General features: G+C 42.4%; 2 protein-coding genes across 4 annotated transcripts in view; one reads left to right on the top strand and one right to left on the bottom strand.

The window, feature by feature from the left end:
- Positions 1 to 235, bottom strand: part of PEAK1 (pseudopodium enriched atypical kinase 1) — a 218,660-nt gene extending 218,425 nt beyond the window's left edge. Inside the window, exon 1 of the mRNA XM_077828480.1 lies at positions 106 to 235. The gene's annotated coding sequence lies outside the window, so the exon portion shown is untranslated. The remainder of the gene's footprint in view (positions 1 to 105) is intronic.
- A 632-nt stretch (positions 236 to 867) lies between these two features.
- The window catches only part of HMG20A (high mobility group 20A), a 71,033-nt gene continuing 57,604 nt past the window's right edge, over positions 868 to 14,296 (top strand). The window contains exon 1 of one of the 3 annotated variants that reach the window (XM_077828534.1): positions 868 to 952. The gene's annotated coding sequence lies outside the window, so the exon portion shown is untranslated. Of the gene's footprint in view, positions 953 to 14,186; positions 14,219 to 14,296 lie in introns of those variants that run through there. The other 2 variants (XM_077828533.1, XM_077828537.1) reach the window with 2 other exon arrangements.

Here is a 14,296-nt window from a genome sequence, read left to right as displayed (position 1 = left end):
CTTGCCCCCGCCCCTCAAGTGGAAGGGCTAAGACTGTCGGAGGGACATTTAAATGTCCCCTAAGTCACTTTAACTACCCCCTCCACGCTCTACTTGTCCCCTTACCTCTAAGGAGCCCCAGAAACTGGCGGGGCTGAGGGCTTCGTTCGTCACGGTTCAGCTCAGCTGCCGCCGAGCCCCGAGGAGGAGCCGACTCTGGCACCCACCGACTGACTGACTCACACAACTAACTACTACCAGCGGCCGGCCACAGCCAGAGACCACGCCCCCCACCGCGCGCCACTAACCTTCCCTCCCCTTCCCCTTCCCCTTCCCCTTCCCAGCGCGGGGCACCAACCGTCACTCTCTCTACTACGCATTCGAAGGAAGGAGAATCTAGACACTCGCGCGCTCCCGAGCACACGGGAGACCGAGCCATAAGTGCGCTCTCGCGCAAAGCGCACGCCGATTGGCTCGAATGGTGGAAAGGGCGTGGCGCCGCAGGATAGGCATGATCGGGTTGTTGAGAGATGCTCCCAGTACGGTGTAGTCAGAGCCGGTTGGAGAAGGGGAAACTACGATCCCCAGCATGCATTGCTCCCACCCCCCGCCCCCGCCGGTCCCTTTAAAAATTGTATTACGTCACAGGGCACGCACGACAAGGTATACTGCCGCCAGCCGGATCAAATAGTTCTGTGTTGGCTTTCTGCCCCCTTTCCTTTCTCCGGCCTCAACGGTGGAGCGAGAGGAGCGGTTCTCTCTGCTCCCGCTGTCGATTCCCTTGCGGAGTCTTCCTACTGGGGGAGCAGGACCGGGGAGGCAGGGTGTGAGGGGGCGGAGAGATCTGTGCGGGGCAAAGGGAAGGGTAATGCGGCTGTGTGTGTATGTGTTTGAGGCTGGAGGAGCCTGAGTGGGGTGAGGGGATTGCGCTCCGTAGGGGGACCCCCCCTCCAGGAAAGCCATCTTGCGGCAGGTCAGTAGAGAAGGTCTGGGAAGCTCCGAGACCCACGTATCCCATCTTCCCGTTCGTGCGGTGCGTGAGGGCCTCTCTGCTTTACTGGGGCGGGGGACACCCCCGTGCCCTGGCTCCTAGGGAAGGGGGGCCGGCCTCGGCACTCAGACCCCAGCAGGAGGTGGGGCAGGGGAAACGTGTCTTCCTCCACTTTCCAGCCCCAGCAGCCTTTATTCAATCTCAGCCCCAACTCCCCACTCACTTCTCTTGTGACGGGAGAGGAGGGGATGGGCTTCCTAGCCCCCATCTCCACAAGACACCAAAGGAAATCGGGGACTAATCTCTAGAATGGGGAGCCAGGGCTTCGTGTGGGGACGAGGGTTTGGAGTGCAAAGGAGGGTTAAATACATCTGGGGCCTCTTCTCATAGAACCCCCTTATCTGTTAAGGCACAAGAGGGGCAAAAGTGTTGGTGGTCCTTTAATTTCTTTACTCCATAAACCTCGACTGTCCTATGAGATGATAGGTAGTTGATACTAAAAACTGCAAGATTTCACGACTGGGGAGATTTAACTGCTAGTTCCTGTAGAATTTAAGCTTCTAGTCCTTGGGTTTGCAAAGAAAGTCTAACAAACCTGAACAGTCTTCTTAAATCTTCAGGTAGACTTCTTTGGGCTTTTTCAGAGCTCAGCAGTTGCAGAATACAATTGACAAGAATAGTCAGTTTCACCACTACTGTCAGGGACCAATGGATCAGCAGTAAAACAGATGAGAATGATGTTGGTGCCATGTTCTTGCTGCTTGGGAGAGCTATGAGCAGGTGCTTGCAGGAGAAGTGAAGTAGTAGAATTGCACCTACCTTGCTGTGGAAGGGTAAAAATACATCCTTCCACCCCCTCATTAGCAGCCAGGAAACTTTGTAGGGAGAGAGAGAAATGGAACTGCTGGAAGCAAGAAGCAGCTTTAGATTTATCAAACGCCACCTATCTAGAGCCCAATTTGAAAGACTGGGATGGCACTCACCTTACCAGCAGATGGAGGCTGGTCTTCTTACCGAGGCATTGCCTCTAAAATTTGCTGAAGGAGGGCAAGCATATTTCTCACTGGTGTATGGGTGGTAGGCTTAGACCACTTGCTAGTAGGTGGTAAATTTTTCAAACCCTTATTATCCTTATTTTACAGATGTGGAAAGTGAGGCACGTAGGAGTATTAACTTGATTAAGGCCACATAACAAATCAACCATAGAGCTGGGACTAGAAAGTGAGAGAACACTTACTGTCACTTTAGAATGTTGGTGTGTGGTTCCTGAGAATATATAACAGCATGTTGAAAATAGATATTTATTTAATTGATTATGATGGTTATTTAAAATGCTAGGAAACTGCAGCAGACACAGATAAGCATGGCAACACGTTATTTGGCTGCTACTTCAAGATGAAAGGTTAATGCCTTTTTTTTAATGTTTATTTTAATGTTTTCTAACAATTCCTAGCAGAGATGACTGGCTGCATTAACAATACTTTGCTTTTCTAAAGCATCTTCTACCCAGTGATTACAAAATGCTTTGCAAACACTAAAGATTATCCTCATTTTAGGATTGGAAAAACTGAGGCAGGGAGAATTACTTTCCTGTATTACACTGAAAGTCTGGTAGAACTGGGTTTGGAACTCCTGATTCCAAATTCTTGACTTTAACCATAATATCTTTCCTTAGTTTTGTCGTAAGTCCTTCAGCTCAGGGCTTGAAAAGATTACAAGATACTTTTTAGCTGGAGAACTAACTCTGTTATCCCAGAGGTGGTTATGGAGGATGAGATGTGTGGGCTGACCAACAGTGAGGCCCAGGGGCAACACGTTGGAAGAAACCCAGTTCATCTCCCACCAACAGTTGGGAAGAGGGTGAGGATACTGAATTTTCTACCAGGTAGCTGTCTCTAGCACCCACAAATAAGTTTCATCTGTTTTATTTACATCTAGCTGTTAGAAGGGGGTGGCAGGGAGAAAGAACTTTCTATCTTTCCTTTCTTCTGTCCAGAATCTGTGCCATTATCTTTCTCCCAGACACTACTGGTTTTACTCTACCTCTACCCCCCCAACTTTCATTTATTTATTTTAAGGGAAGGTATGTTGCAGGGAAAATAACTCCAGTGCTTGCAGTGGATGCCTCTATGGCTAATTGTTTTCTAAGCAGCAAGTGCTTGAAATTGACATTCTTGACAGTTTCACTGGTGCACACCAGCTTTTGAATAGTAGCGGTGAAACTGATCAGTCTTTGCCATGCTGCTGGAGAGTGAAAGGATAGCTATGAAAATTTATCAAACATCTCCTTTCTAGAGGCCTAGAAGATAAGGTGATAAGTAACAGTCAACATGGATTTGTCAAGATCAAATCTTGTCAAACCAGCCTAATAGTTGTCTTTGACAGGGTTACAAGCCTTGTGGATGGGGAAGAAGCAGTAGATGGGGTATATCTTGACTTTTGTAAGGCTTTTGATACTGTCTTGCATGACCTCCTCATAAGCAAACTAGGGAAATATAGTCTAGATGGAGCTACTATAAGGTGGGTGAATAACTGGTTGGAAAACCATTCCCAGAGACTAATCAGTGGTTCATAGTCCAGCTGGAAGGACATATTGAATGGGATCCTGCGGGGATCGGTCCTGAGTCGGTTCTGTTAAATATCTTTATAATGATTTAGATGATGGAATAGAGAGTACCCTTAAAGTTTGTGGACAGTACCAAGCTGGGAAGGGTTGCAAGTGCTTTAGAGGATAGGATTAAAATTGAAAATGATTTGGACAAACTGGAGAAATGGTCTGAAGTAAATAGGAAGAAATTCAATAAGGACAAATGCAAAGTATTCCACTTAAGAAGGGAACAATCAATTGCACACATACAAAATGGGAAATGACTGCCTTGGAAGGAGTGCTGCAGAAAGGTATATGGGGGATATAGGAGATCACAAGCTAAATATGAGTCAACAGTGTAACACTTGCAAAAAAAAAAAAAAAAAAATCATTCTGGGATGGATTAGCAGGAGGAGTGCTATAAGCAAGACATGAGAAGTAATTCTTCCACTCTATTCCGTGCTGATAAAGCCTCAGCTGGAGTATTGTTTCCAGTTCTGGGTGCCTCATTTGAGGAAAGATGTGGCCAAATTGGAGAAAGCCCAGAGGAGAGCAACAAACGTGATTAGAGGTCTAGAAAACATGACCTATGAGGAAAGATTGAAAAACTTGGTTTTGTTTAATCTGGAGAAGACTGGGGGTTGAGGGGACTTGATAACAATTTTCAAGTATGTAAAAGGTTATGAGGAGGAGGTTGAAAAATTATTCTTGTTAACCTCTGAGGATAGAGCAAGAAACAATGGACTTAAATGGCAGCAAAGGAGGTTTAGGTTGGACGTTAGGGAAAACTTCCTAAGTGCTAGGGTAGTTAAGCACTGGAATAAATTGCCTAGGGAGGTTGTGTAATCTCCATCATTGGAGGTTTTTAAGAACATGGTAGACAATTGCCTGTCAGGAATGGTCTAGTTATTATATGGTTCTGCCTTGAGTGCAGGGAACTGGATGAGATGACCTACTGAGGTCCCTCCCAGTCCGACACTTCTATGATTCTATGATCTGCAGCAGAGTCACTTGAGCTATCTTTCTGCAGACTTACAAAGGCCATTTGTTGTTTGGAAGGCTCTTTGCAACTATAATGGCTGGCAATATACATTTTTTTAAATTAAGGTTTAACTTCTTCAGAAATTTATATCGTAACTCTCCTCACTTGCTAGGGCAAGCTCATTCATCCTGAAAAAGTGGGTGAGTGGGGTGCCACTATGTCTCACACCGTCATCTTCCTCTTTGCCAGAATGAGAGTTGTATCAGTGCTAACATTAGGTACAGATATTTCCTTTGAGCTGGATTCATGCCTTGCCACTGGTTGAAACACTGGCTTCACACAGAAATCTGAAGCATGCCTAGCTCAGAACTCATTCGCTTTAATGAATTGCTACTACTCTGTAGTGAAGACATGTACTGGGAGGGATGGGGGTGTTTCTCAGCTGATCTGCCCCTTTGAAATGCCCTCTCTGTCATCATTTGATTAGCTGACTTTGATCTCCTCCTGGCTTCAGTGATTGGTTTCTGTATGAATTTAAGCTTAATTGGTTTGGTTCTGTAATTCATATGTGGTATAGTACTTGCTTGTGCTTTTTGTGTGTTTTGAAGTTTTTAATTTTTTTAGGCACTGTGTTGGTACCAAACACAAAAAGTGTGAAGTCACTGTAGTTTGCATCTTCAGAATTAGCTCCCTTTAAGGATTTTAAATGAATTTATGTTCATGGAAGCTGCCATGCTGCATTCATCTCTGTCCATAGGACAAATACAGAGCAAAGAGGTAGCACAAGTTTTACTGTCAATCCTGGTCGGGAGGAACCACCACTATGTCCTTGTCTACATCATCCTTTTAAAAAAAAAAAAAAAAATCTAATCTTTTTATACTACTAATGCTGCACCTCCACCAGTGGGACCACTAAGCTAGACAGGGCTGAGATGGCTGCTGGCATTTTTACTCATGTTATGTAGCCCTACTCTGGGTAGCATTAAATGGTATGTTTGTAGAAAGGTTCATGCGCAGTCTACATTTGCACCTCCAGTGTTAGAGATACAACAGTGAAGAACTTAAATAAATACCAATATAGTCATAGGGGTTTTTTTAGGGTGATAGGATAATGGTGAACTGTATCATCTATAGTTCATTTAAAGGGCTTGTCTACACTTACCATGGATCCACGCTGTGGCGATCGATCCACTGGGGGTCGATTTAGCGGGTCTAATGAAGACTCGCTAAATCGACTGCCGATTGCTCTCCCGTGGACTCTGGTACTCCATCAGAACGAGAAGCATAAGGTAAGTTGACGGGAGAGTTTCTCCCGTTGACCAAGCGCAGCGTAGACACTGCAATAAGTCAGCCTAAGCTATGTCGACTCCAGCTATGTTATTCACGTAGCTGGAGTTGTGTAACTTAGGTCAACTTAACCCTGTAGTATAGACCTGCTCTAAGACCCTTCTGTTACATAGTTTAGTGAACTCTTTGACCCCTCTAACTTCTCAAAAGGGTGTTAATTGTTATGGAGGAGAAGAGGGTTGTGTGACGTGGATATGTCTGTTAGGGACTTCCATGAGACTGCTGTCTTATTTCAAGTAGGCCCCTGAATAGCCATCAGATAGCTATAACTTTGGTGACCACCAGTCAGGACTGGATTTGAACTAATGTAATGGGATAGAAGTGGAGCTAGATGAATTTTTTTCAGCAAATAGTGAAGTTGCTATAAAAAACATTTTGGGGGCACCAAAACTTCTTCAATTTGGGTAGAATTAGGCAAATTTTTTCAGCTGGAAAAAATTGACTTTTTAGAAATTGGTATTTTGACCATTTTGAAATGAAATTTCAGTTTTTCATTTTGAAATTACTTTAGTTTAGAAATTTGGCTACATTTATTTAGAAACTAAAAAGCACCTGAAAATGGAATGAAAAGCTAAAAAAAACCACAACTCTTCATTTTCGATCAAAAATACAGTCAGAATGAAGGGGTTCCCCCCCTCCACACCCAAAAATATTTTGACTTTTTTTTTTTTCATTTGGGAGTAGAATTTTTCAGTTTTAAATAATGGGTTCTTTTGGTTATAAACCAAAAAAAAAAATTCACTTTTTGGTTTGAAACTAACCAATTTGTTTTAAGTTTCAATTCACCTCCCCTAACCAAAACTCAATTATTTGCTCAGCTCTAGGTAGAAATGAAAAGCTTCATATCTCTGCACCAATCTTGTGCCCCTTCAGCAATAGCTTTTCCTTCCAGGAAAGTAGGACTATTTTGTTTTCACACTCAAATGTTTAGAAAACGTCTGCCCAACCAAAAGAACATTCATTTCCCACAAATCTTAGATTTTAGACATTAAACTATTGTAAAACCTCCATTTGTTGATGGAGGTCTTTATTTATAATGTCCTCAGATAAATAAATAAGTGAAGATACAGTACATGGTAACAAATTACTCCCTCTCCTCTTTCTCAGGAGACTAGATTGATAGTGGACATCAGTTGATTGATTTCAGCTTTGTGTATTGTATTTCTTATGCAACATACAGTAAACAGAACCAATGTAAAATAGTGCTGGTTACTGTATTTGGAATTGTTGTGACTAAAAATGGTGGGGGGTTTTGTAAGGAAGTAAATAGAATAAGTTGTGTCATTGCTGTAGACCCAACAATGTGCCTTTAAGGCACTAGAAAGCTAATGAAGGAAGCAACTGAAATATTTATTAAATGGGCTATGTTGTAGCTTAAAGAATTGCCACCACCTGGAAGCAAGAAAAATCACTGTAGTTGAAACTGAATGACTTCAAGAAATGTCTTATTGATGACAGCAATATGTATGAAGGTCCTGGCAAAGTGAAGGCGTTTTGGTGAAAAGTGGCAGTTTTTTATTTAAAAAGGAACCCAAGAACTGTGGAATAGGGGGAAAGAATTGTGAACAAGCTTAAAATTCCTCTTTTCTGAAATATTGCAGAAGTGTCGTGACAGTTTTATTCATTCACTGTGTTGAAAAAGGGGAGTTTGATGTGCTGGTGATCTTTGTTAGTGTTCGGGGGGAAAAAACGTACAAAATAATTGTAATGCCACTTCTTTAGAACAGTTCTTAGTTGAATGAAATTGTATTTCTAAATCACAATTTCTATGTAATGGAAGCAATAGTTAATAGCACTCTATTGTAACATAGAAATAAATTGCACGCATTAAGAAACTTTGCTGAAGATCTGTTTGGACTCTTGCTACATGAATGTTCTTCATGCTCGTTACCTTAGTTCTCCTGTGACTTAATCCATTTTTACTTCCTAGGTACTAAAATTGTTCAGACGTTCCTGTCTGGTTGATTTTTGTCTCCTGAATGTGATGGTTGTCTTTGGTGCAATATGACAGGTTTCAGAGTAACAGCCGTGTTAGTCTGTATTCGCAAAAAGAAAAGGAGTACTTGTGGCACCTTAGAGACTAACCAATTTATTTGAGCATGAGCTTTCGTGAGCTACTTCACTTGTAAAGTCTGCTGCAGTTTCCACGGTATGCATCTGATGAAGTGAGCTGTAGCTCACGAAAGCTCATGCTCAAATAAATTGGTTAGTCTCTAAGGTGCCACAAGTACTCCTTTTCTTTTTGGTGCAATAGAGGGTTTTGGCCAATATGGCCTTGTCTATCCTGGTGAAAATTTCTTTAAAAAAAAAAAAAAAAAAAATCAGAACTATTGGAAGCCGAGTGAAAGTAGGGCTTTATCAGCCTAACCCAGTATTACATTGTTTCAATGAGACTGTTTTTCAGCAACTTTAACTAAAGCGACGTTTAAAACAGATGTGGCTGCTGGAGTCCAGTTTATGCTGTAGCTCATGCTTCTTCAGTTAAGCCGTTGTTAGAACTGATGGGAAATTTTTGTCAATTTCCCCACTGTGAACATAGCTTGGTTCTTTCACGAATTCTCTTGGTTTTCTTTCAAAGCCTTAGACTCCTAATGGCATGTCAATTTCTAGCCTCACAAAACTGTTTATCTATTTGTTTTTTTTTTTTTTTTAGCATGCTATCAGTAAATGCTAAACTAGGGTTGATTTACAGGGCCAGACTAGCAGACTAGTCAATACCATATGAGCAAGGCCAGATTAAGGCATCCTGGAGCTCTAGGCACACTGTGACTCTGGGCCCCTGTGGCTCCATCCACTAGCAACCCCACCCACAAAAGTTAGGGACAGTGGCATGGGTCCCCCTTCTACTCAGGATTGGCTACTGAGGCATGCTTTCTATCCCATGAAGAAAAAGGAGGCATCAGGGTACTAGTAGTACTCACTCCAGCAGCTCAGATGTATCTGCTTGGGTGGATATGCCAGACCCACTGGTTTTAGAGTTAGCATCATACTGAGATTCATGGAACACTTCACACCTCTCAGAGCTGTTGTTCTGTGCAGTCTTCAGACTCACAAGGCTATTGTTGCTTTGCTTATGTTTACACTCAGTTCATGTTTTCAAGCTTTTCTTTGCAACCATCAGGGCTAGAAGATATAAAAAGGCACCTGAGACATCTCCATATTAAAATAAAAGCTGGAATTCTGATGTAATCACAAGTCCAAAATATGCAGAGCATGTCTGGTGATCTGTGAAGTGGGAGATAGGTCTGTCACTTACCATGTACCTGGGAGAGATGGAGAAAATGAGCTGTGAAAGAAAGTTTCTGGTAAGGTTATGTCAAGCTGTGTTCCCAGTTGCGCCCCATGACTTATAGATGCAGCAGCCTATAAGGTTTGCTGTTTCTCTCTCTCTGTCTCTTTGGAAACTGTCATTGCATAAGTGTGACACAAAACTTCACATGCAGCTTTATTAGGAGCAGGTAAAGAAGTGTTTCCAATACAGGGAGTAATGGCATATGCAGGTGGAATGATGCAGACTGGCCTATAAAGAGATTGTTCTCCAATCCACTTTTGGGCCTTGGTGACATTTACTTTTACTGCTCTGGCATCTATCAGGACCCACAGCATTTCAAATCATGCCATCTGAAAATGTAACTCTTGTCCTTTGTTTAATCAAATCTCTAATGAATAGACAAAAGAAGTAACCAAATATGCACTCTACACAATCATATCATAATGCCTCACTTAAATCCTCCTTCAATATCTTTTAGTGCCGGGGAGGAAAGATGGGGTCTGTGGAATTAATAAGTTTGGATTCTAATGACTAAAGAAGGAAGCCAAATTAGAGTTGAAGATTTCTTGTAGAAAATGCCCTGCCATCGGGCTCCTGCTTATTTGAAACAATGGACCTATAGCTTGAATAATCTGCTGTTCCCAACTCTGCTAATATTACATTAGAGGAGAGGCAAACCCTTAGGGTCCCCATTAATTTAGGACTCTAGAGGTGGAAATTTAGTTTCCAGACAGAGTTCAAGAGGCTGTTGGAAGTCAGTGCAAGGCAGAGTACCTGTGATGTGTGATTCCTGTCTGACTCATTGCTCAGCAGATGTGAGGCTGACTTTTGCAGTGACTTGAGCTTCTGAGTGGTTCCAATCCAATCTTTTTGAAATTGGAGTCAGCTGTTCAACACTCAAATTGCACAAGATTAGCATGATAATGGTGAGTTGGAGGAAGAATCTGGAAGAGTTAGTGAGGGAAACATCTGCAGTCCTGCTTAAGATAACATGGCTACCATTTATGAGGCAGGCTTGTGTTCTTGGAGTTTTATTAGATTCTGTTGTTGGAGGATCTAGTATGTAGCTAAAAAGATGTTTTTCATCTGTGTGGGGCCAAAGGAGCACAGCTTTTATTTTTAGCTGCAGACATACCATCAATGGGATCCTGGTCCACGAGTAGGGCTCCTAGGCACTACAATAATACAAATGAATAATAATTATAATATGCCTCTTTGTCACCTCAAGATTAATTTACTGTAATCTCCTCTAGTTGGGACTGCACATTATTCACAATACTGGATCAGCTGGTCCAGATGTGTTGGAAACACAGAGTTAAGTACAGGCAATGTACTGAATATGATGCAGTTTACCAACTCCTTATGGTCTCAAACATGTTGAACGAGAAGAGTGGCGAAACAGATCTCAAACTTTTTCACATGAAAGATATCAGGCCAGAAGAGAAATTGTCCCAGATCACCATCTGGTAAGTAATGAACAGAGCCACTCTAACAATTTTGTATCCCTTAAATAAGCAATGGTATCAGAGGCAGTTGATATCCTATAAAATCAGCGCAGACAATTCATTGTCCTTTATTGTTAGGAGAAGCTCCATAATCAATGTTGCTTGTTGCTCAAACCCAAGTCTAAAGTCCAAATGAGTGGGATTCAGAAAAGATGAAATCCGTAGAACCTATCATGGGTCCTGCCACAATCCTCTCAATAAACTATCCCAGAACTGGAAGATGATGTGCAATAGACCCAGTACTTGCACCCTTACCACCTTCAGAGGGGCTCAGTGTTGCCTTTTCTTGTGATATTTCATGGTTGTCTTAGAGCCCCACCTCCTGGAGTGATTAAGTGAGAATCTCTTCTTTCTTCCTTTCTTCCTTCCTTCCTTCCTTGTTTTCAGCCATCATGATTGCCAAGACAAATTTGAAAATGTGAACTCCAAAGTCTCAAAATTCAGAAGACAAATGGTCACTGGGTGCCTGGTATGGGCCATGCTGAAAATGCCACGCTTAGGACAGACTGCAAGAAATGGGACAGACAATCCCCAAAACTGTTGGTTTATTCTATAATTAGATTCACCAACCCAGTAACAAAAGAGCTTCTGCAGTACTGCACTGGTTAACCAGAAGCCAAATGTAGTCCCGTGTACAGATTTAATAATAAAAGAAATGGGGAGTTATAAATGGTTAATAGATCATACACATGATTGCAAAGTACTTATATGAGGTTTGTAGCAGTGATGGAATAGCTTGCTGGCTTGTAAAGTCTCTCTGGTAACTTCCAAAAGATTGGAAGGTCCTCAGTCCATAGTTCAAGATGCTTCTTTTAGTCGTAAATCCACAGTCCAGAGAATCAGATCACGAAAGAGTCAAATTAGAGATGTCTCAGGTGCCTTTTTATATCCTCTGCCATGTGCATGGAAGTTTACTGTCCTAAACAAAGCCCCAGCCCCTGTTTGTGGAAAGTTACTGGCCCAAGGTGGAGTCCAGGGTCACAGGAGCATCTCACATATCCTTACATGATTTGCTGAATCACAGGAGGGTGACCATTGGCTCCTCAGGAAGAGCCACCTGGACTGGGTAAGCAGTGGTGTAAGTGGAATCCATTTCTTCCCGGTACGGGGTGGCATGTGACCTCCTCACGTGACCCTCCACATGACTCCGCCCCCAGTCCGGGGCCCCCAGTCTCTCTCCATCCCCTCCCCATGATCCACCCCCCCCCTTTTCGGAGGGGGGCTCTCTCCTCCTCCTTCTGTGCCTTTGAAACCGCAATGGCGACTGGAGCAGAACGTGGACAGCCCCATGCCAGCAGCTCCTCCAGCGCAGCTGTACTGCCCCAGCCCTTCCATACAGGGTCTCCTCCGTCTGTACAGCAGTCCCACCGATGGGCAAGGGCAGGGCTAGGGGTGGTACAGCAGCCGCGCTGGTGGAGCTGCAGTTCAGGGCTCTCCTGGGAACTGCAGTGTGGAAAGGAGCAGAACTCCAGCAGCATCTCTGGCGGCTGTACTGCTCCAGCCCTGCACCTTCCCCCTCTCCCTTCCCTCCCCAACGGGGCTGCTGTCAGATGGAGGAGACCCTGTGTGGAAGGGCTGGGGGTGGTACAGGTGCTCTGGAGGAGCTGCTGGCGTGGGGCTGTCCAGCAGCCCCATGTTCTGCTGCTCCTCTTTCTGGTACGCTGTACCAGCTATAAATACCTTGCTGGTACGACATACCAGACCGGACTGCCCTACTTGCACTGCTGGGAATAAATTTCTTTAATGGCCCATTGTGAGAGCTGAGGTTTCTTGATGGACCATCAACATATAGCTGTCTAGCCTTGAAGTAAATTCTATCTGGTGGGTGTCACCCACGAATGCAACACGTGTGTAAGATATAAGTACATAGCCAATATTCATAATTTCAGATACAATGATGATACATGTATATAAACAGGATAATCATACTTCAGACATAACCTTTCCATTGACACCTTACATGATACACTTTGTATAAGATTTATGGAAATTGTATAACAGTGGTAACAGTGATATAAATGGTCACCTTTCTTATACACAGCATCACAAAACCTCACAAACACATAACAAAAAAAACTCCGAATTTTTTTTTTTAAATCACGATTTCAAGGCCAATGCCATGATTTTGGAGGAGGAGCCTTACTCATGATTTTTAACTGTTTGGGGCTTGCAAAATCAGAGAATGAGGCTGTATGAAACACAAGCCGGAAAGAACTAGCAGTTGTCCCCTCCAACCATTGCTCTGTTTTCATGCAGATACACAAGTTATTCTGAATCTGAGTACGTTTTTCCTCAGTGTAACATGAAAACTCTACTTTGTAACTGACTGTAGGCAGCATGGATCCAGCAAGCTGTCTTGTGCGCTGTTCTGGAAGTGAAGAAGCATTTTGTTAAACCATGCAGCCTAAAGCTCTGATTAAAAATTCCATATGCTGTAATGCCCTGGTCTTCTTCCACCAGTGCTCTGGCAGTTTCCCATTTTGCTTTATCATTTGCAGGTCATCTCTAAACCACTGCACTGCATGTGTTACGATGTTTCTGTAAAATGATCTATAAAAAGCACTAAGCATTAATACTGAAATCTGGAAGCACTAATAGTAGCTTTTTGAATTATTATATTTTGGCTGCTGTTGGGAAGAGAAGGCAGGAAGAACTGCCTGGTTCTCTGACTCAACTGTGATCTCTGACCCTTCTTTATATTCTTGTAAATATTTTAAATCTATAAATAGACTCCAGTACATACTGCTTACTGAAGATTGATGTCCTCAGACCTAAATAACATCAGATTTAAAATTGTATTCAATAGTAGCAGATACTTGAAGCTCTGAGTACCATGAGCTATGGAAATAAGGGTTTTTTTTAATTTCTAATTATCATCTTGAAATAGTTTGGAAAAACTGGTCCTGAAAGCATTTATACTAGTCTCCAAATGTTCCAAGCCCTGACCATTCGCAAGGACCTGTTTTTGTTTGCCAAGTGATCCAAAATTGAATACAACTGTTCTGCACTAGAATTTCCAACCTGTTTTCATTAAACATGGAGACCTTTTCTTTTCTTTTTCTTTTTTTAATTTTAAAGTGGATTGCCTTGAATCAAGTGTGATACAAAGAGACTAAGGGTCTTGCTAACGCTTTAAAACATGGATTTTGCTTACATTAAAAAAGCTGTTTGCTTTTTTCTCCTAAAACAAGTATATATTTTGAAAAAATTCTTAAGGTGGTTAACACAAAATCAATTACTGAACTTACATTTAATTTTGCTAGCTCGAGCTACTGCAAATGTTTTTCTCATTTGGGGAAAAAAATGTATTTTTAAAAAGCAGTTTTGAACAATCACATACATTGAGCTAAGCTACTATTCAGTGTATATTAGAATTCCTTATTACCACTTATAAAATAGCCTAAATTCTGTTTTAAGAGTCTAGTCCAGCAAAATGTTTATCAAGAGAATATTTTTATCAGAGCGTTTGCAAAGTATGCAGAAATGGAGTACACCAAACCTTACAATTTGTTCCCAGAGCTCAGATGCCTGTACTGCTGTGAACTGGAAAATCATTGTGAGTATTGATATGCAAATAAACACCCAAAGCATTTAAAGGTTTATAATAGGGAGAGAGTGGGAGGATGGAGGAGAT

The sequence above is a fragment of the Eretmochelys imbricata genome, chromosome 10 (genome assembly GCF_965152235.1).
Source record: "Eretmochelys imbricata isolate rEreImb1 chromosome 10, rEreImb1.hap1, whole genome shotgun sequence".
Classification (NCBI taxonomy): domain Eukaryota; kingdom Metazoa; phylum Chordata; order Testudines; family Cheloniidae; genus Eretmochelys; species Eretmochelys imbricata.
This window is presented reverse-complemented; position numbering and strand designations above follow the sequence as displayed.